Below are 22,122 nucleotides of genomic sequence, written 5' to 3'. Positions count from 1 at the left end.
TCATCCTGAATTGAAGAAAAGTCTCAATAGAGAATAGCAATTTGAAGAAAATATAATTTTATTAATCCAAGTTCATATAGTAAAACAGCGGACAAGTACTAGGTCTAGTACTTGTGGTCTAGCCTCTATGTCGACATGACACTTGTCTAGATGAAAAGAGTGACACTGTCATCAAGCAAGGTCTTTTGCACTCCCTCACATTCTCTCAACCTCTCCTTTGCATCCAGTCGTAACAAGTCAATGGTTCTGTGCGACTTTCTGCTAGATGCACCCTGACAGTGCCTATCTCTAACAAGAACAATGTGACTCCCACTCCTGTCCCAGCCCTTCTGGGACACCACCTGTTGGAGCCCACTTGGCATTTGCACATACGCAGTTCTGAACTACAGGGCACTTAAACTTGGGGCAACGGTCCACCAACAGAGCATGGCAAGTGATAACTGCTTTTTCCTTTTGATCCTGGGCTGACAAATGTGAAATGCATTCTATACTACTTCTCCGAAAACCCCAGGGCAATGAGCACCAGATATCCACAGCAATGGTCAACTCAACAGTGCATCCTTATACAAGCTTTCCTTCCTTCCCCCCTTCCGTTCTTCCCCTGTTTTTCACTATTTTTCCTGGTATCAGTTTTCAAATAAACCACCTGCACAGGAGCATTTACCTCTGGCTATACTTTTGGGAGCAATGTGGCCTAGGACCTTTGAGAACCTCCCATAGCCAAGGTAACAAGGCCTAAATTTGAACCAAGAAGAGGATGTGGATTCTTTCTTTCCCCAAGTATCTGGACACATATGGTATTCTTAACAAACCTTGACCCTTTCAAGAAACTTAAATTCTGGCAAGAAAGATGACCATTAAGCAAATAATTATATTTATTAAGTAATTATATTAAATAATAAATAATGTATTATTAAAAGTATTTAATTTTTTCTCTAATAAGTATTACAAAGGAGACTGGTAAATTTTTTTCAGTTTGGGAGTATATAAAAGCCAACACTCCACTTTCTTAGTGGTCCCTGAGATGCTCCTTTCTAGAAGGTGGGACCCTGGCAAACTTTGCCCAAGGCAATCAATAATCAGCATTAGAAATCATAATCACCATACTGGGGTAGTACAGGTCATCCCTTAAAAAAACCCAATCTGAGATCACAAAAGCCAATCCAGGGGAAAAAAAAAAGCAATCCTTTCATAAAAGAGAAACAAACCTCACTACTCAGATAAATTTCCCCGTGGAAAATACAAATCCCCAATTACTACCCAACACGTGCAAGATATAAAGCCTCACTCAGAGCTGAGGATCTGCACGATATTTAACATATTACCAGCATCACAGCATGTTGGATGGAGATTCAGGACCAGACCAGGCAGGGAGAAAAGAGAAGAAAAAGCCCCAGAGTGGCTGCTTTCAAAATCCTGCGTGAAGCCAAGTAACTTTTTAAAAATCTTCATTTTCTTTCTAGATTCTCCGCATTGACAGACTCCAGGGACCCAGCTGATGATGGAATTGAGATAGAATAAATCTAATTATTTTGGATGTCTGGTTTTAAGTTTTAACCTTCCTTGATTCTTTTCTGTGGCTTTTTTCAATGATAACGGCATTTAGAAGACCAGAATAAGAAAAAAATGAAAAATATTGATCTCCTAAACTCTTCTATTGGTTTCAGTCACCACTGTTTGGGGTAAGAGAGAACAGTGATGCTACAATCTGAGTATACCCTGCTGTTCCAATGTAAAACCCTCCATTGCACACATAAATTTAGTCCCTGCCCTAATTAATTATTTCAACAAACATTATTGAGTACCTAAAATCACCAGGCACAGTGCTGGGCTTTTGGAATATAACATATAAACACTCATTTTTTGAATGTCTATCACATTCAAGTCACAAAAAATGGTACATCAATAGACTGTAAAATTCAGCCTTGAATCTGACCTATTTTTCACAGGCACATGAGCCTGACCACGTATTTGTGACCAGTGTCTCGGGAAGAATTTTCAACAGAAGAAATCCCAGTCTCATAGAATGTTAGCGTTGTATCAGGCCTCAGAAATAATCTAGTCCACTTGCCTTATTTCACAAGTTAGAAAATGGATTCCTAGAGAGATGAAGTGACTTGCTCAAAGATACATAACAATTAAGCAACTATACCTGGGAAATTAACTATTGATACATTCTAGTTCTTCTTAAATCATCTGTAGCCATTCTTTTCTTTTTTTTTTTTTTACTTATTTATTTAACTCATTCACTGAATGGTTAGGGATTAAAATGGTGAAGAAAACAGGAAATGTTGCTGCTTACCCTTGGGAGTTTAAAACCTACTAAGTTGAGATATATAGTAATCAAATACCCTCCCAAATAAACATAAATAAATACACACGTACATACACACATACATTCCCCTCTGTAATTTTGCTTCATTGACTATATGAAGACTACACCTGATTTAAGTGGGGAATCTGAAAAGGCTTCTCTGAGGAAATGAGCAGAGAACTGAAGGATGTGGAGACATTAAGTAGGGAGAGGGGATGAGGGGCAGATGGAAAGAGCTGGGGAGGTTTGGAGAGTGTATTACCTTCCTAGGGCTGCTGTAAAAAATTACCACAAACTTGGTGGCTTATAACAACAGAAATTTATTCTTTCACAGTTCTGGAGGCCAAAAGTCCAAAATCATGATTGAGTCCTTCTTAGAGGCTCAGAGGGTGACCTGTTCCAATACATGTGTGAGTCTGCTGGGGCTTTCATAACAAAATACCACAGACTGGGTGGCTGTAACAACAGAAATTCATTTTCTTACAGTTCTGGAGGCTGGCAGTCCAAGATCAAGTTGCCAGCAGGGTTGGTTTCTGGGAAAACCTCTCTCCCTGGCTTGTAGACAGCCACCTTCTTGCTGTGTTCTTACATGACCTCTCTGTGTTAATGTTCAGAGAGAGAGCTCTGTGGTGTCTCTTCCCTTTCTTATAAAGACACTAGTCTTATCAGATTAGGTCCCCACCCTAAGGATCTCATTTAACCTTAGTTACTTCCTTACGGCTCTATTTCCAATATAGTCACATTGGGGATTACGGCTACATCTATTGGGAAAGACAATTTAATCCATAACAAAACCTGTCTCCTAGTTTCTGGTAGTTGCCCACAATCCTTGGCGTTCCTTGGTTTGTGGCAGAATAACTCCAATCTCTGCTTCCATCATCTCATGGCATTCTCCCTGTGTCTCTGTGTCCAAATTTCCCTCTTTTGTAAGGACACTGGTCACTGGATTTAGGTCCCATCCTAATCAGTTATGACCTCATCTTTACTTGATTACAACTTCAAAGATCCTATTTCCAGATAAAGTCACATTCACAGGTTTTGGGTGGACATGAACTTTTGAAGGACATTCAATCCAGTACAGAGGGTAAGGAGAGTTCCTGGAATTAGCATGTACAGAGCACCTGAGGAGGTGAGGGAAAGAGCACTCCACAAATGGGAGATATAGCAGTGCGCTGGATTGCAGAGTGAGGGGTCTGGGCCAGGTTCACGGGCTTTGTCAGCCACGTTGAGCATTTGGTCTCAACCAGAGAGAAATGGGCAGATACTGAAGGATTAATAGAAGGAAATGACATGGCTGAATGAATGTGCTACGAAGGGTGCTTAGGCTTCAACGTGAAGGCAAAAGGAGCTGCGGGAAGTACTTTAGGAGGCGAATGCAGGACGCTTGACGAGTGAGGATGATGGAACTGGAGGAAAGTATCCTGGAGAGAGAGATACTTGAGGGGATGGAGTTGACCTTGTGTTGGAGAAGGAAGGGGACCGGATCAGCACAGAAGCCTCACAGCTACAGCCTGCAGTAGCCAGTTTTGTTCCTAGTCCTTTGCTTGTTTGTTTGCTTTTTGGTTTTTTGCCCACAGTGCTTGATGTGAAAATTCAAGTTCAGTAAAGGACACACGGAACACAAAATTTTCCCCACGATTAACACTAAGTGTCTGCTGACTCCACGGAAAGCTTATTTAGTCTATCTCAAGGTGGTATGGACTAACAAAGAATTAAATATACACTGTTTTTAGAAAATAAAGAGGTTTTTTCTGGAGGATGTGGTCACAGAATGTGATGATTAGTACTCAGGGCATGGGCTGTATTTCCAGAGCAGTTTAAAATTAACTGTATAAATCATCTGTTTGATCCCCTTTGATCTGTTTGATTTCCTCCAATAGCCAATCACTGAGTTACTTGATTAAATATGACCTTTATTTATTAATTAAATGATTGAATGAAAGGAATTGGAAATGGCTAATCTAGTTATTTCAGTTAACAACAGCATTTTATGTACTCCATGATAAAACAGTTCATTTGCTCAGTTTTTCTTTTGCATGCAGGTGGGACAATGGCCAGATGGACATCTCAGGCCATCCGAACCCCATTCAGGTTGCAGTATGAAAAATATATTACAGCAGCCCAGAAATATAAGCTTACTATATAAAATTCTCATGTATCCTCATTTCTCTCCTTTCCCCATTTCAACTAGTTAGGAAGAGGAAATCCTATAAATGTGGACTAGAAAGGGACAAATCTATTAAATAAAAGAAGTACGTACGTTAATGGTAATGTATTGGACATGCAATTTAAATTGGAAAACCAACTTAAATGCAAAGCAATTACTGACACTTTTAATATTAGCCAGACTAATAAAGCAGCAATTAGATCTCATTATATAGCTATAAAATTGGTTTGTAATAGATTGATTGCGCCAAATGTTCCTACTGGTCTTTGATGGCCTTATGGACAAGAGTACTATTCTTTTACTTTGTTTTGAGGGGAAAAAAATTCTAACAGTCATAATCCATTTGAGCTCTTCCTTTTAAGTAGGCACCAAAGATAAGGCAAACAAACAAGTAGAAAGGGAAAAAAAAAGGAAAGATACCAAACACTCCCCATATCCAAGTACGTTTATTTTTCCCAAGGGATCATTCGTTGTTTCAGAAGCTTCTTGCCAGAAGCAGTTTTTGGAACTCTTCTAGCAGGTTGTTCATTTGTTCATACTTAAGGTAAGTGTGTGGGGATGCTATGCTAAATAGATATTTTTTGTCTAAATTATATAATCAAATAACTGAGTGATCTCAAATTCCTGATATCATATACTATAATTCTAAAGAACAAAGAAACCCCACCCACCCGCACCCCACTCTCCCAATCCTCCTGATTCCCCTCCTTTTGGGCACCGCCAATATGGAAGCTAATCAATTGTTATTAATGAGGGAGAGAAAAAATAAACAGTAATACATGCCATTGAGTATCTGCGATAGGATTCCTAAAGCCCCCTTTCCTTGTCTTAGGTGGGACAGATTTGTGATCAGTTTTTGCTACCGGACTCCCCATGTGATCAGGCTGAAGTGAAACCCCATTCTTCTGTAGCTCCTTCCCCTTCCCTGTCCTGGTCATCTCACCTCTCACGTGTTTCTCCTGAGTGCCCTCACTATACGAATCGTATGTTCACGGATGCCTGTCTTGAGCTCTGTTCAGAAGGAATCCTATCTAAGACAAGGTTCTTCTAAGACAACCAAGCATTTGGTTGCCCCAATTACCATTCTCTCTTTTCCCCCATAATATTAGACTTTATCTGGGGACATGGCCTCCTAGAATAAAGATTTACATTTCCCAGTCTCCCTTGCAGGCTTGATGAGGCTATGGGACTAAGTTTTGCTTAATGGGAAATAAACAGAGGTCTCTTTGGTAGCTCAGGGAGTAAACTTTCTTTTCACAAGTAAGTTGTTTCCTCCTGTTCTTCATTCTTTTGCCCATCCTGCTGCCTAGAATGGGGACACCACCATCTTGAGCCAGGAGGATGAAAACCCCACTCTAGGGATGACAGAGTGGTGAAATGAACAGAGTCCAGGTCCCTGAAGACTTTGTAAAACAGAGCACAGTGTCAGCCTTGGATGGCATACCTCCAGAATTTCACACGAGAAAAAATTATATTCTGTCTTGTTTAAACCACTGTGATTTTGAGTTTTCTAATACTGTGGAACCTAACCCTAGCAAATACATGGCAAGTCAAGAACTGTCAACATGTAAAGTTATGTCAGCCCTTAAGGGTCCAAAATATCTGACATAACTCAAACAACTGGCAAAAAGAGAGGAACCTGCAGGAGAAAAAACAATGCATGTTGCAGATTATTCAGAACTCAAGATGGTAGGGTCCAGCCCTCACTGGCTGAAAGAGGTCACAATATGGTAACATCAGTTTTGATCTGAGAGTTGTATGTTTTAACTAGGCCGACTCTCAATGGGTTGGCTTGTACTCACAACATGGAATGTTGTTTATACAGTGTTTTGTAATGTGTTATGCACTTGTATGTGTGTGTGTGTATACTCACACATTGCACAAGTAATGTTTTAAGAACACCTTAAATGAGATATTAATATATCCTGATGTTAAAATAAAGGAACTTTATAATTATTTTTCCTACTTTTTTAATCATTTACTTCTTTCTAATCTAAATGGCAAAGCCAACACTCAAGTTTTAATTTTCTTAACTCTAGATAACTAAGATAGGAAGTTAGCTGAGACCCCAAAAATATGAGTCAACAGAAATGCCTCTAGGATGCTCTGGTATCTGGGGATAGACGTCCTCTCGAAAATGCAATTTGTTCATGGTTAATGATGGTCAGTAAATTCATTCAATTACATAGGGACACTTTTTGTGATTAATTCACTGTAGATTCAGCAGGAAGCTGTGTAACTCAAAGCTGGCATTGTAAAGGAGCATTACTGAGATAACTCTATGGCCCTGGAGGACAACTGCTAACACCACCCCAATAAATACTGCTCCAAATCAAATCATGTCCCCCTGTTCCATTCTGTATATTTCTAGAGATGTAATCGACTATTTGTTCATATGTGGAAGAAGAAAAGAGCTTAATACTCACATGAGAGGGACTGACACTAGCAAGTGACTCACGTAAAGCACGTGCATTTTTAAGTCAGTAGATATTGAAATTTTTTTAGTGATATTTTATGTCTCAAATATATTCTAATCAACATTTTGTTGAACTATATTTTTTTCACAAAACTAATCAGTATAAAAATATTGAGCATCTATTGTATTCATGTATTACATCATATAGAAATCTTCCAATTTATTTTCACTTAACATTTCCCGTAAGTTTAATATTTATAGAAAGCAATACAAATGATACCGAATATATTGAGACTATATTTATTACACTTGTCTGTTTAACGCATTTTTCTTCTGATTTTTAAAATTCCTATTGTCTTCTTTGTTTCCTTTAAATTGAATATCTGTTGTAACCTATGGGAAGCTTTATGAATGGACAGATCTGCAAACAGACTATAAAAAGTTTAATTTTTCTTTTTTATTTCTTTTGAGCTGCTTCCTGTAGGAGGATTATTATCTTTTTAAAAATCAATAAAATGATCCATGGCTTGTACTTTTTTTGTGTGTTACATCACATGGTTGTTTTTTAGTTTAAACAAGCAACAAATATTTACTAATTATTGTTATAAAACTAATAGCATACCTCTTCTTCCTAAAAATTATTTCTCTAATTTGTTTAATTTAGTTTTCCAAATTACACACTATATTAGTGAGAAACAGAAGGCTAATTTCATTCTCACATTGCAAATGAAGACAAACAAATATAAAAATAATGTTTGAAAGGAAAGCAGTATTCTGACACTCAACCAAATGAGTCATCGAAGAACAGATCAGAACAGCAAATAGTTACTTCAGTTCAGTCGAAATATTAGCGTAGCTTTGCAGGTATTGAGGATAACAGAACTAAATTTTTAGAAATGCACCCAATGTTTCATTAAAAAATTACATGAACTCCATTATGTAGAAAAATGCGTAGAAAAAAATGACCAGGAGGAAAAACTCCAAAATTATAGTGGCTATATAAAAGTATATTAAGTAGAATGTATTTTTATTTTCTTGCTTAGTTTGCTATGTTTTCCAGTTTTTCCTCAATATGCACATCAAATTTCTTTCTCTCTGAGTCCTGCATACAAAAGAGCAGACACTGAGAAAGTTAGGAATTAGGACAGAAGGAGGTGGTGGAGGTGGTGGGGTGGGAGGTTTTATCAAGCCCAGGTCTTCAGGGAAAGCTTTTTGTGCTTAAAGAGGAGATGAACAGAGCTTCGTGCATCATATAGAGGGAGGAAAGAGTCCCACACTGCAGAATGCTTCCTGCAGAGAGAGACCCTCAGGCAGATGCTACTTGCCCCACGAGCAAGTTTAGCCCTGAAGGAGGAAAGTATGGTGCCCACGAAAACTTAAAAGAAAGTGAACAACTCTCCAGCCGCCGCTCTGCCCAGCTGACACTAGTGTGACCCTGTGTGTCCCCCGTCCTTTCCTTCATCACCTGCAGAGCCTTACCTTTGGAGAGAAAAGATTCTTACTAAAACTCTTCAAAAGGCAGAAAATGCCCGGAACAAAGTAAGTGTAACTGTAAAATGTCCTGAAAGGCCAATTAGAAATTGCAATACTGGGAGTTTTATTACAACTAACTCCTCCTTAATTATCAATCAATGGATTCTGTTGAAAAAAAAAAACCCTCATATTCTCTGCTGGGGAAATGATGCTAATTATTTTCTGTTAATTAAGGCTGTTCTGGGATTCAGACGTGCCATCCTTCAACTAAAAGATTGACACATCAATGCTAACATAATGTTCAGTGCACCCTTCTAAAGTCTTTATAACCAGTGATAATAAATTAGTGCATGTTATCCTAAACCTCTTGAATAATCATGGCTTTGTCTGGGAATGAAAAATGTATATGTATGCAATAATACATGTACTTTAATACGTTACTTAATACAGACTTGCAAATATTTAAAGAGAACCTCTCTGAGATACTGTGGCTCACTTTCACATTTTTATTAAGCAAAAATTAAATACAGTATTTATAAAGGTATCTACTCATAGCTCAGGCAGCAGAAGAAAGGGTTTAAAATTATTTAATTCACTAGGTTCTCTGTTATCAAAAGTAGTACATTTCAGGAAATCTGTGTGTCAAAGCAATGACTTGGCAATTATTTAATCAAAGTATGGTCTAACTAGGATACCACACTTATCCACGTTAAAATTTAAAATATAATAAATATAAATTTGTGGTCCTGAGGCTTTCTCTTATTCTTTTCCAGAGTGAACAAGCTTGAACACGAAATGGCTCTCATGAGGGATCAGTCCAGCTTCAGTCTGCATGGCCCAGAATGAAAAAGTCCCAGAGCTGTGGGACTCAAGGTGATAAGCAGAGTAAAACAGTTGTTGTTCAGGTTGTAGGACCTTCTTCTTTTCCCTATGTGCTCTGGCTACTGTCAGTTACACACACACACACACACACACACACACACACACACACACGTGAAATGCACAGTTCCCATTTGTTCTTCCATTAGGATGTGGAAACTGCAGCCAACATCCTACTAGAAATTTTTAAGAATTTGGTCAATGAAATAAGATCTTTCTTCTTTGCCTTGACGTTAGCTATACTTTCCCACATGTGAAGAAACAAATGAAGGGAGTAAAGCGAGGAATGGTGGTGACTGCTTTCTACTATTACTGTGCTTCTACTCCTTTTAGTGGATTTTCAAGTTATAAGTTGAGTGCAGAGGTTTGATGAACAATTACAGGTGAACTGATTGAGACACAGTGATCTGAATAGACTCACCCACATAAGCCTACCAGTAGGGAATCTAAACAAATTTTATTCCCTTACATAATGTATCCTAAACTAAGCCCCATCACACTGCTGTATGCCCTAACACTAAGCCGTTATGAGGAAATCCCCACCTTCACAATGTGTGACCACCTATATTTTTTAGTTCAACATGTAATTTATCACACGACCATCAACAAACTGACAAATATTTATTTAGATGCCAAAAAAGTAACACTAAAGTTTATTTAATTGCTATTTCTTTAATTCTCAAAATAGAACTGTGGCATAGACGTCATTTTATGGACTAGGAAACTAACGCTCAGAGAAGTTTAACAATAAACTCAAGGTCACAAGCCAGTATGCAGCAAGACTGATACTCAATCCTAAATAATTTGACTTAAGTCACATTCCCGGTCTGGTTACTCCCATCATAATGTCCTATTCAGTAACTACCTCTGTGTAACAAGCTCTGTGCTAGGTATTGAAGAAGTGATAAAGACGTAGAAGATATGGCTAATGATTGTTCAGGGGATAGAATACATAAATGAACTGATAACTAACAATACAAGGCCAAATATTGCAAGTGTCTACAGTTAATAAGTGATATATGCTGAACTGGTCACTCCTCCTTCTTGCCAACTTTCTATCTGGTCCATGCCACTGTTACATAGTCTTTGCCGGACTGTATTGTGATTATTCACTCAGTTAAGCTCCCTACTAAAATGGGAGCCCTTCTGGGGCAAGGAGTGTGATTCACTTAAACCAAATGACTAAATCAACGCCTGCACATAGTATCAGGCACAATATTGTTCGTGAAATAAATGGACATATGAGATGCCTTAACCCACAAGGCCACTTACTCCTTTATTTAATTAATTTATCTACAAGGCATCCACCACGTGCCAGGCACTGTTCTAGGCTTTGAGAGTACAACCCCAAATAAGACAGATGCAGTTTCTATTCTCAGGTAGCTTACAGCCTAAAGGAAGGATGCATTCAGTCAACAAACAGTGGAAGTACACTGTGCTAAGTGCTGTTTGGGGAATCAGAGACTGTTACGAAGTACCTAACCCAGACACAGGAGAGGAAAATCTGTAACTCATACAATCTGATTCATAACCCCCAGATTTGTGTAAGGCACCTAAGAAGGAAGAGAAATGAAAGCAAACTTCCCGTACCTACAGGTGAATAGCCCCTGGGAAGAGGCATCTGAACAGCCACTGCCGTTATCCTCAGCTACAGAGGAAGGAATGAATGTAGCAATCAAAAGACAAGACAGGGCATGCGGCCGAGCACACAGACTGGGCAGAACTGAGTTAGTGTGTGCTCTGTCACTATCTCCGGTGCTCCCCTGGCCACATTATTATCTGTAGGCGCACAGACACTCTCATCCTTCTGGGAACATAAGTCATCGCTTTACTGTCCACTGAAAATATATTTACATGAAGGAAAGGTCAAGAATAAAAATCAGCTTCCTTATGCATGTGGCAGTGCCCGCTGAGTTCACAGAGAACATTGCCCAACATTTGGCACCTCCAGCCTTGTTGGTCAGATCCCAAACTGGCAGAAATGCCCTGGCTGGATTTTGCCATCCTTCTCCCCTGCAAATAAACAGAATATTTTTTACCTACGATAGGTGATTATGTGGCTTTCACTCAGCTCTTGTAATTCATTCGTACCTCCCGGCATTCATGAGTCATGGGTCTTTTACACTTGTCACAGAAACCTAATCCCTACCCTTCATGGGCCAGCTATCCTAAAGATGGCTGAACATGTAATTGCCTTGAAGTGTAAAATATTTCCCACATTATTTATTATATCCATGCCTGCTAGCACCTCTATGGTTGAGGTTGTGTCAGCATTTTCATTATAACCCCCTATTTCCAGCAGTAAAAATGTGCTCCAGGCTCCAACTCAGCACATGGAAAATAAGTCCAGAAGGGAATTTTCTACTACTTTTTTTTTTTAATAAATAAATTGGTTGGGGCATTTTCGAAGTTATATGACTGAAAAGAGGAAAATGTCATAAAATGAACTTTTGAAAATTTCCCTTTTATGCTTCTAAATTCTAAGATTAAGCAGAGGGTGTGGTGATAAATGTCCTCATCGCTGGCAGAAGGCCAACTCCATTTCTTTCTCTCTATCCTTGAGAAGCCAAAGGAAGGAAATGGAGTCATGTCCAATTCAATTTTAAAAATTCACTAGAGGAATAAGGAAATAGATTTGAGTTGGAAAAAATTAAATGGCTCAAAATTTGGGAATGGGGCCATCTCCTAGTACAGGGACAAATATAGTCAGATCTAGGACAAGATTAATGGCACCTTCTGAGCTGCTGATGGGTCACACGTAGTTGCAGTAAAATGGAAAAGGATGGGATTTGGCATCAATAGACCTATGCCCCAGTTATGCCTTTTATTAGACATGCAATTTTATGAAAGCCATTTAAGAACCCCACTGCCATTGAGCCTCTGAGCCCCCACTTCAACATTAGAACACTATTATTCCAAGTTGGCCATAATTAAAAAGCATATGTTACTTGGAAGCTCTTATTAACAAGATTGAGTAGTGGGATCAATGAGATGTTCTTATTTTATTATATTAGCAAATAGAGATCTAAGCAGCTAAGAGTCAGGTTAGTTAAGTTTCAGTGATGGGGGCACATAGGAGTGGCAAGCCCGGGGCAGAAGGTATATTTGAGTGGGAAAAAAGATTCACTCCCAATGTGAGGGGCAGTGGCTGGGGAACTAGGAGAGGCAATATGACTGGAATGAGGACAACACAGCTTGAAGAGCTGGATTTTAGCACACTTGTCCATCATTTCTGATATATGATGGTGGTGATGCGGTAGGCTAGATGGTCAATTCTGGCAACTTTTTCTTGGACGTGTGGTCATACACAACTCTTTTTCCACCAAAGTCAATTTTTTCCATATGTTATCTAATGAATTTCATATATTTACTACAGTTTAGTAAGAATTAACTTCCCATTATGTGCTTAGTACTCTACAAGGCACCACGAAGGATTCAAAAATGTATTACTCCCTATCATCTAGAAGTTTACATTCTTGTAGGAAATAAAGACTTATCTACATGAAAGAGCATCAATTCTTGGTGGTGGTGTGGTAGGTGGAAAAATGGCCCCCCAAAGACGTCCACGTTAAATCCCTGGAACCTGTGAATGTCAACTTATTTGGAAAAAAGGTCTTTGCAGGGGCGATTAAGTTAAGGATCTTGAGATGAGGGGATGATCCTGGATTATCTTGGGTGTGTCCTACATGCCATCACAAGCATCCTTATGAGAGACAAGGGGAGTAGACAGGCAAACTGAGGAGAAGACACAGAAGAGGAAAAGGCAATGTGAAGATAGAGGCAGTGATGCAGCCTCAAGGCAAGGAATGCCAGCAGCCACCAGGAGCTGGAAGAGGCGAGGGAGACTTCAGAGGGGTGTGGACCTGCTAACACCTTGGTTTCAGACTTCTGGACCTTAGAACTATGAGAGAATAGATTTCTGTTGCTTTCATCCACCAAGTTTGTGGTCATTTGTTATTGCAGTCACAAGAAACTAATATAGTAGGAAAGGAGAGGTTGCCCTTTTTAGTGCATAAAGAAATGGAGTCCAGTATGGATGAGTGGACGGATTGGAGAGGAGGGAGACCAAAGATTACACACACCAGTTCAAAAGTTAATTTTGTTTCTAAATTATGTTTAATGTGGTCCAAGTCAAAAGAGGTGTGCCTCAGGGCAGCGGCCAACTTTAATATTTACTGTTAGGTTTTGCGTTGTCTCCTACCTATAAATTGTCCCTAAACCTTAAAAAGCCTATGTGTTTTGTAAAGTTAAGTCTTTCAACTAACCTTTACATTAGGTCAGCTAAAATGATACTTTAGCAAACAAATGAAACCTTTCCTCAAATGGCTGTATTGTCTATGGAAAGAGCTAACACTTTGCTATAAAGGAAGAGGCAACACTTTAACGTTTTTAGTGATGATATTCATAGGCAAAGTTCAAAACTAGACCTTGAAAGATGAATCCTTCCTGGTTATTTTAGCAAATATCCTGATGTCAACAGAGTATTAATTTCATAGGCAAAAAATCATAGTTGTAGAACCCTCCAACTTCTTTATACAAGAACTATGGTTTTTGTAAGAAAAAGTTATTAAATTTTAATAAAAAGATAAAAAGTTCATCTTTCCTTGACGCTGGAATTATTCAGTCATCACTTACATTCTTCAGAGGACCAATACCTTGAAGTGATTCAGCCAAAGTCAACCAAAACATTATGATGTATAAAGTCCAATTGCTCTTTTGGTTAATTGAATTTTTAAATTAATTTACTTGCCCAGAAACACTTTTCTGTTTTAACCCTTGTTGGCAGTAGTTTGTTGAAAGCCCATGAGCTCTGTTTCCTCCTTAATAAGTGTAGACACTTAGAGAAAGGGCTCATTAATGGGTTGCAATGAAGAGGTTGGTCCTCAGGGAAGGCAGCATGGCCACTTCCCAAAAGGCCCTATAGGAGGCCTTACATTACTGTTACCTCCAACTGCACCTGCACAGTGAGCATTTCCCTCTTTCAAGGACCACTTCATAAACATGTTTATGAGACTGAGGAATGAAATCAGAACACCTTTTATTTATATTTATAAATTAACTCTCATAAGGACTAGGATTCCTGGGTTGTGTGACCAGAGCATTCTCTTCATTTTGGTAAACCTTGTTCATCCTCCATATTTCTCTAAAGAACTTATCAATTTTATAAGTAAACAGTTCCTTGTTTAACGTCTTATTCCTCTGATGGAATGTAAGCCCCACAAGGGCAGAGCTCCTGTCTATTTTGCTCTATCTTCAGCAAACACAGGGCATTTAACACACATAAACACACCCAAGTATACACAAATACACTTACAGGTATGATATTGACTCATATTGAAATGATTAACAGCAGTTGAGACAACTGATGTATAAAACTCAATGCTCTTTAATTAAAGAAAGAGCCAGAGAAAAGTGGGGTTTGAGATGTATACATTTAAAGATGAACAGAATTCCCAGTTCTCCCCTTAGCATCTGGGAGATTTCACAGGAATAGAGATTCTTTCCCTGTCCTTGATGTTGGATTCCTTGGTTATTGTCCTGGTGTTCAAGATCCCAGAGCCTCAGGAAAGCTGTTTCCTTACACTACAGTTAGAGATTCTGCTAGAGGCTGGACTGATGACTGATGATCAACTGCCCAAATGGGACAATTGCTTTCTGCATCTGTCCCCTGCTCTGGCCCGGGCAGAGGTGGTGCCTGCATGAGAGAGTCATCTCCTTGGGGCATAAGGTCAGGTTAATGATTGAGCAGAGGAAGTTGAAAAACTGTTTTAAGATATGACTAGTTTGCCTGTGCAAAGTGTTGACTTTGCTTAAATAACTGGGGATCAAATGGTTTATGTGCTACTCCAAATCATAAACAGAATTGTATTTTTGGAAAAGAATTAAAGAATTTTAAGAGATCAGTTTCATAGTTTTCTCTCATGAAACGTGCTCGTCTTCATTTCTCCCTTCTCCCCAGCATGCCCACCCTCCAGGCTGGTCTCTGCCGCCCTCAAACAAAGAAACATCCCAAGCTTATTTTGTCTCTGTAGTTGAACATGTTTTTTCTCTTTGCCTGGCATTCCCTTTCTTGGCCACATTCTACCTATCATTTACTTCTTTGACTGTTCTATCTTTCATTTATCTCCATTCCTCTGAACTCCTTCAATACTTTGCATCACACAATTTAGCATAAATACACATTCTAATAAGTATCACTTTTATGGAGTCTTCTAAGTTAGTTGTATGTCCTCAATATAATTTATGACATAATTATAAGCAGCTTGAGGACAGGATCAGTATCTTATATATTTTCTCTAGCCTCCATCTTCACTCAGGATAGGGTCAAATGCATAACAGATAGTCCGTAAATATCTACAGATGATGGATTTATATCTATTAGATTTAAATGCAGAGGAGATTCTCATCTCCTCCTGCAATGAAGGAAGCCCCAGCTGAGAGAAAAATGAGATTCTTCACTTATTACTAATTTAAAAGAAAAACTCCATACCTCCATGAGATCAAATTGAAGTGTTTAATCCATCTACTCATTTATCTCTCAAACATAGATTAAAGAAATATGTGCTTTTTCAATTCACTCTGCTCTTTTTCCATTTTATAGAGGAATAACTACAACTATATGTCACATTTTCTTGAGCCCTACTCCAGGATTTTAAAATCTCTCTGTTTCTAGTGTGCAACCAAGCTTGAAAACCCCTGTCTTAGAAAAACACAGTTGAGAATCTAGGGACAATTCTGAAAAAGAATCTAACCCTGCACAAGTGCCTGGGCCTAGTGGTGGTAACTGTAGAGATAAAGAAGTTAATATGACAGAGTTTTGGCTATTAAAGAACTCAGAGCCCAGGAGAAAACTGTTATGGTTAGTCACAGCTGCATAACAAAACACTTCAAAATACAGTGGCTTAAAACAACAACCATTCTCTTATATCTCACAATTTTGTTGGTGAGGAAATCAGACAGGTACCAGATGGGCAATTCTTTGCTCTGTATGGTTTTAACAGAGGTCTCTCAGTGGTATTCTGCTGGTGGATGGGTTGGAGTGTTCAAATATCTGGAATTTTGGAAGGGATAGCTCGAAGGCAGGGTTCAGCTAGGGCTGTCAACAGGAGCACCTATGTGTTCTCTCCAGCATCTTGGCCACAGAAAAGGACTTCTTACATGGTGGTTTGCTTCCCCACAGCAAGTGTTCAAAAGATAAGAAGCTACCAGTCTCCTAAGGTCCAAATCCAAGAATTGGCACAGGATCATGGATCACTTCCAACATATTCTGTGGGTCAAGCAGTCACTGAGCCCACCTGGTTTCAAAGAAAGGGAACACCCCCCTCCCCCACCAGCACCATGTCAAGGAATTTGTGGTCATCTTTAACTACCACAGAAGATCATAACGTGAACTTGACTGTAATATTAGGTAGAAAACAACTGTTTTCATAAAAGAGACACAAATAAGTACTGGGAAAGTTTTAAAAGGAAGAGATTAGGGGCAGCCCCATGGCTTAGCGGTTAAGTGCACCTGCTCCGCTACTGGCGGCCTGGGTTCGGATCCCGGGCGGCACCGACGCATGGCTTCTCCGGCCATGCTGAGGCTGTGTCCCACAAACAGCAACTAGAAGGATGTGCAACTATGACACACAACTATCTACTGGGGCTTTGGGGAGAAAAAAAAAAGGAGGAGGAGGATTGGCAATAGGTGTTAGCTCACAGCCAGTCTTCCTCAGCAAAAAGAGGAGGATTAGCATGGATGTTAGCTCAGGGCTGATCTTCCTCAAAAAAAAAAAAAAAAAAAAGGAAGAGATTACTTCCATGTAGGAGAGTCAAAAATGTTTTGCAAAAAGAGTTGGTATTTGTATTGAGCCTTGAATGATAGATAGAAAATATTTTGTGATGCTGAGTTGAGGAGAAGGCAGGAGAGACAGTAGAAGTAAAGTCAAAGTATTAGGTATCCCACAGCCCATATAAGAAAGAGTAGGTGGCTCCATCGTCCTAATGAGTAGGCTGTGTGAACAGAAGTGATTGGAAATAAGGTTGGAAAGTTTAGGTAGGCCCGGCTTCCAAAGGCTTTGAATGCATGGTTAAAGAGTTTGGGCTTTAGACCATAGACAATGAGAGTTCATAATTTTCCTAACCAGTTGCTGGGAGCAAGGAAGAAGAGTGGGTGCTTCAGATGAAGGAGTTCTTCAGAATTTGAAGAAATTGTGCAAGAACCATGTATTTATAAGATTAGAAGTCCACCTCTCTATATGAGAAAATGAGGCTTTAAGAAATCAGTAGTAATGATAATAATAATAATTGGCATTTATTGAGTGCTTACTATTTTTCAGACTCTATGCTAAGACTTTACACGTATTAACTAATTAATCCTTACAACAACCCTATACTGTTAGTGTTATAATATACTATTATAATAGTATCTGGAGTAGACACTATTATTATCACCATTTGACAGATGAGGAAACCAAGGCACAGAGGGATGAAATAACCTGTCTATGGTCACAGCTATAGTGAGCCCACACACCTAAATGATTTGTCTAAGGTCATTCAGTTGATTAGGAAAAATATTAGGCCTAGAAGCCAAATCTCTCAATTCCAATTCTACTTCTTCTCCCGCCACATAGTACTAAGGCAGAAAGAAATGTTCCTCCCTTATTCTATTTTCTATTCTCAGAATTTTTTGACCCTTCACTTTCAAATTTTTCCTCTGCCTCTTTGGTATCACGTGTCATAGAAGAATGTGTGATCTTTGTCACCATCTATATCCTCCAACCCATATGCTCCAAACCCCTGCCTTTAATAATGTCCCCATACTTTCATTCCAGGGAGTGGATTTTAGTTATCTTCAAAGAAAAAACATGAGACACTTGAGATTCTTTCTAAATAACATTCAAATCAATAAGAAACATACACACACACATACACACACACACACACACACGGTAAATTCCATTTTCTCTCTGAAAATATAAACTGTGAGAACCTTATGGGATAAAAGGCTCCTTCCAGCTGTGTCTGTAGATGCTTCTCTAAATACTATCATCTGCATGGGCAGGACCGGACTGACAAGGAGCACGGACCATTGCCAAAAGCGTTCAAAGGAATGGCTGTAGGTGAAGCCCGCATGCCTGGTTGACTATAATAACCCCTTTCAGAAATAATGTGCTGAAGTTACTATGTCTTTCAGGCTAAATCGATAAATAAATTCTGTCTGCAGAGCACCTAGGTCATGGACCCTAGATCAATAATCAAATAGAAAATTAGTGGGGAAATGCACAAGGAAAATGAAAGAAAACAACGTTTCCATAGCCTGAAACTGGATCTTAGGACACACCACAAAATCCAATTTCCTTGATCTTCCCAATCCTTCCTGGTAAGAGTGAGGGTTGATAAGGAGGATGAGATTTCATAAACAATATCTAGATGTCTAATTCCTCTACATATATTATGTCTATTTCCTTTCTGTAAACAAGTGTGGGATGGAGAAGGGAGGATAAATAAAATAATATCTGTTTGAAGGCCAGCAAAATAGTTAAGAGTGCAGCAGTGGGTTCAAATCGCAACCATAACATTTACTGGCTGTGTAAACTTAGCTATGTAATCTTAAGCAAGGTGTGAACCTCTGTCACATCATTAAAATCAGGATAACAGTAGCACACACTCATAGAGTTGTTGCAAGTATTAAATAAGTTAATATCTAGAAAATTCTTCAAATAGTACTTGGAATAGAGTAACTGCCATATAAATGATACCTGTTATTTTCAAATCCTTACTATCGCCTTCCCCCGCCATTGCCTTTCTGGCCTCATCCTCCTTCTATCTCCACATTGCTCACTCCTCTCCAGGTCTAGCACACTCCCAGCCCAAGATACTAGTACTTCTAAAGATTCTGCCAGTTTGCTCTGCCCCCAGGATTCCCTATGGCTGCCAAACTCCACTCTCTCAGTCATCTGCTTGCAGAGGTCTTCCCTGACTGCCTCACCTAAAATAGCCCTGCATGATCACCCTACCTTCTTACTGTGCTTTTTGTTCCTTCAGTGTGCTGATATATACTAATTTGGTTATTTATTTACTGTCTGTCTCTCCCAGAAGAATGCGAGCTCTATAAGAACAAGCACGTTGTCTCTTTTATTCCCGCTGTATCCCTAGAAATACACCTGGAACATAATAGTTGCTCAACAAATATGTGTTGAGTGAATGAAAATTGAAGAGATCACAGAGTATTGTAAATTTTCTCCAGGGTAAGAAAGTGCTAATAATAATAATACCTTACTCTACCTGAACAAACAAGCAAAAACAAAGAAAGAGGGCTGTGCATGATTGTGCATGATGTCAATATTGTCCGTGCCTCTGGAAATATAGGGAAAAAAACACTTCCAAACTTGCCTTTTTTCCTCCTGGAAGTAGATTCAAGGGTTGACTCATTGGAAAATAGTTTCAGCTCCTGACTTTGAAAGGGCTCCTCTTCTAGTTCGTTCTGAGAATTCCTCCACACAACTTGTATGAAAATTTTCACATAGAATATGTAAAGCCATCAGGGAGCAACATAGTTCTTATGACACTGAATTTATAAAAAAACAATGACTGAGCTCAAAAACCTCCATTATGGATGGACTGATACAATGAATAATATAGGTTTCTAAAAGATGAAACTTAACTAATCAACATGCTTCTATCATGTACTTTGATTTTAACATGACATTATCATTGTCCTATAGAATACAAAAGAAATATAAGGCATGATCCATGCCCACAAGGAATATATAATTGTTGGGTAAGCAAAACCTAAATTATTAAATAATTAGCAGAAAAGGCAACCTTATGCTATGACTTCATGTGTTACCCAAACATGAGAGTTACCTGGCCTTCTCTTATAAAAATACACATTTCCGGGTTCTGTCGCTGGAGATTCCAATTCACTCCATTGAGGTGTAGCCCGGGAATCTATATTTTTAATAAGTGCCCAGTGAATCTATGATGGAGCAAGCTTGGAAAGGCTTTTCTAAAATAATGAAGTATTGCTTCATTGAGTGCAAAAGGATTTAGAGAAAGTCAAGTTCAGTGTGGGGGGACAGCATCAATAAAGGCTTAATAAAATGTCATTCTTTTTCTCATCTCATCCACATTGCCGAGTTTTTCTAATGAATGCTGTTGTCTGCAGTCTGACTATCTCTTCTATCCTTAATCTCCAGCAATCCGGATTCTGCCCTCCCTACCCCTCACCCTGAATTCCTACTCCTTATCGCTTAATCTCAGAGGGGTCTTTTCTCATTGTTGTTAGCTTCGCAGAAGCATCTCATGAGGAAATTCTCCACTGTCTTTCCTCTGACCCCACACTGCCCTGATTCTTCCAATCTCTCCTCTTTCTTATATGTTTCTGAAAACTCCTGTGGTCTTTTTCTAAACTCTTTTTAAAAGATATTAATTTACCTAGCTATAATATCACTTCTTTGGAAATATCTATAGCATGTTTTAGACTTATCTTTGGATACTCTATATTGCAGGATACCTTTTTTTTTTTTTTTTTTGCTGAGGAAGATTGGCCCTGAGCTAACATCCATGATCATCTTCCTCTATTTTTTTGTTTTTTGTATGTGGGATGCTGCCTCAGTGTGGCTTGATTAGCAGTGCAAAGGTTCGGGCCTGGAATACGAACCCACAAACCCCGGGCCTCCAAAGCAGAGCACGGGAACTCAATCCCTATGCCACTGGGCTGGCCGTGCAGGGTACTTTTAAAGATTTTGGTTTTTCCCAACTGGATCGTGCATTTATGGAGGGAACATCTACCTGAATTAAACAAATGATTAGCTTTGACAACAGAAGTGCAAATAAGAGCATGTTAATTAGAGTGTCTATTGCTTTTTTCTGCTATAGACATATTGCCTAGTTAGGCCTGTAGTCTTGAAATACACACACACTATACTAAAATAAAACATAGACACATTAAGCATATCTTGTTATACAAACCATGCTAATGTACATATTCAATGTTAATATTGTCATGGTTAATATTATTGAGTGTGATCTATGGCCTCTAGGTGATTGCTAAGGTTCTTCTGATAAATTATCTGATTTTTAAAACTGGAATTCTTTAATAATTGTTGCTGATGGTTCAGATCCATAGGTTTCAATTTTTACACACAATTGAAGGCTAATTATTAGTAACCTATTAAGTAAACTACTAAGTGCTGTTAAAATTTGTTCTTCAAAAACTCAAATTAACACATGACTAGAGTTTATGAACTCCCCCATATAGCCTTCTGTTAAAACATCTGACTACCAGCCATTGCTTGGCTATTCGCTTGGCTCCTCTATTCATGACATGGAACACACTTTGGGAGAAGAACACTTTGTTACCAGCGCATCATCTCTAAAATAACTGGCAAGTGGAGTAAGTGGATCATGGTCAAATACATTTGGGATCTTGTGCCCTAGAGGGCAGTGAGGATCCTTAGTGTCAGAGAATAGCGCTTGCACATTCCAGGGCTGGGGCAGTGTACACCAGTTCTCAGTCCCCAGACAGTCTTAATAACTCCCCCACAAATAGTCAGATGTGTACCAATGGCATCTCTGGGGAGAACACCGGGATTTGCGGTCAAGAGTCGAGGCTACAACTCTTCTCTGAATCACACCACAAAAGGTGCCTATGGTCTCATGAAGCACTTCTCTCTGTAGAAAACAACCCTTGGGAAAAGAAAAACATTGTGGTTTCTTGTTCAGTGTTTGTTTGGGTCGGTTTCTTTTCTTTTTTTTTTTGAACTTCTTTCATCTTTCAAGATAAATGATAAAAAAGAATTTTAAAATAAAATATTTGTGAGTCTTCTTAGCACTGCCTTTTGTTGTCAGCTTGAAGCAATTCCTCATGTGAACTGAAGTCCTCTGACA

This window comes from Ceratotherium simum, chromosome 13 (genome assembly GCF_057802395.1).
Source record: "Ceratotherium simum simum isolate JZ-2026a chromosome 13, ASM5780239v1, whole genome shotgun sequence".
NCBI classification, from domain to species: domain Eukaryota; kingdom Metazoa; phylum Chordata; class Mammalia; order Perissodactyla; family Rhinocerotidae; genus Ceratotherium; species Ceratotherium simum.
The sequence above is the reverse complement of the archived record's forward strand: the minus strand, read 5'-3'. Positions refer to the sequence as shown.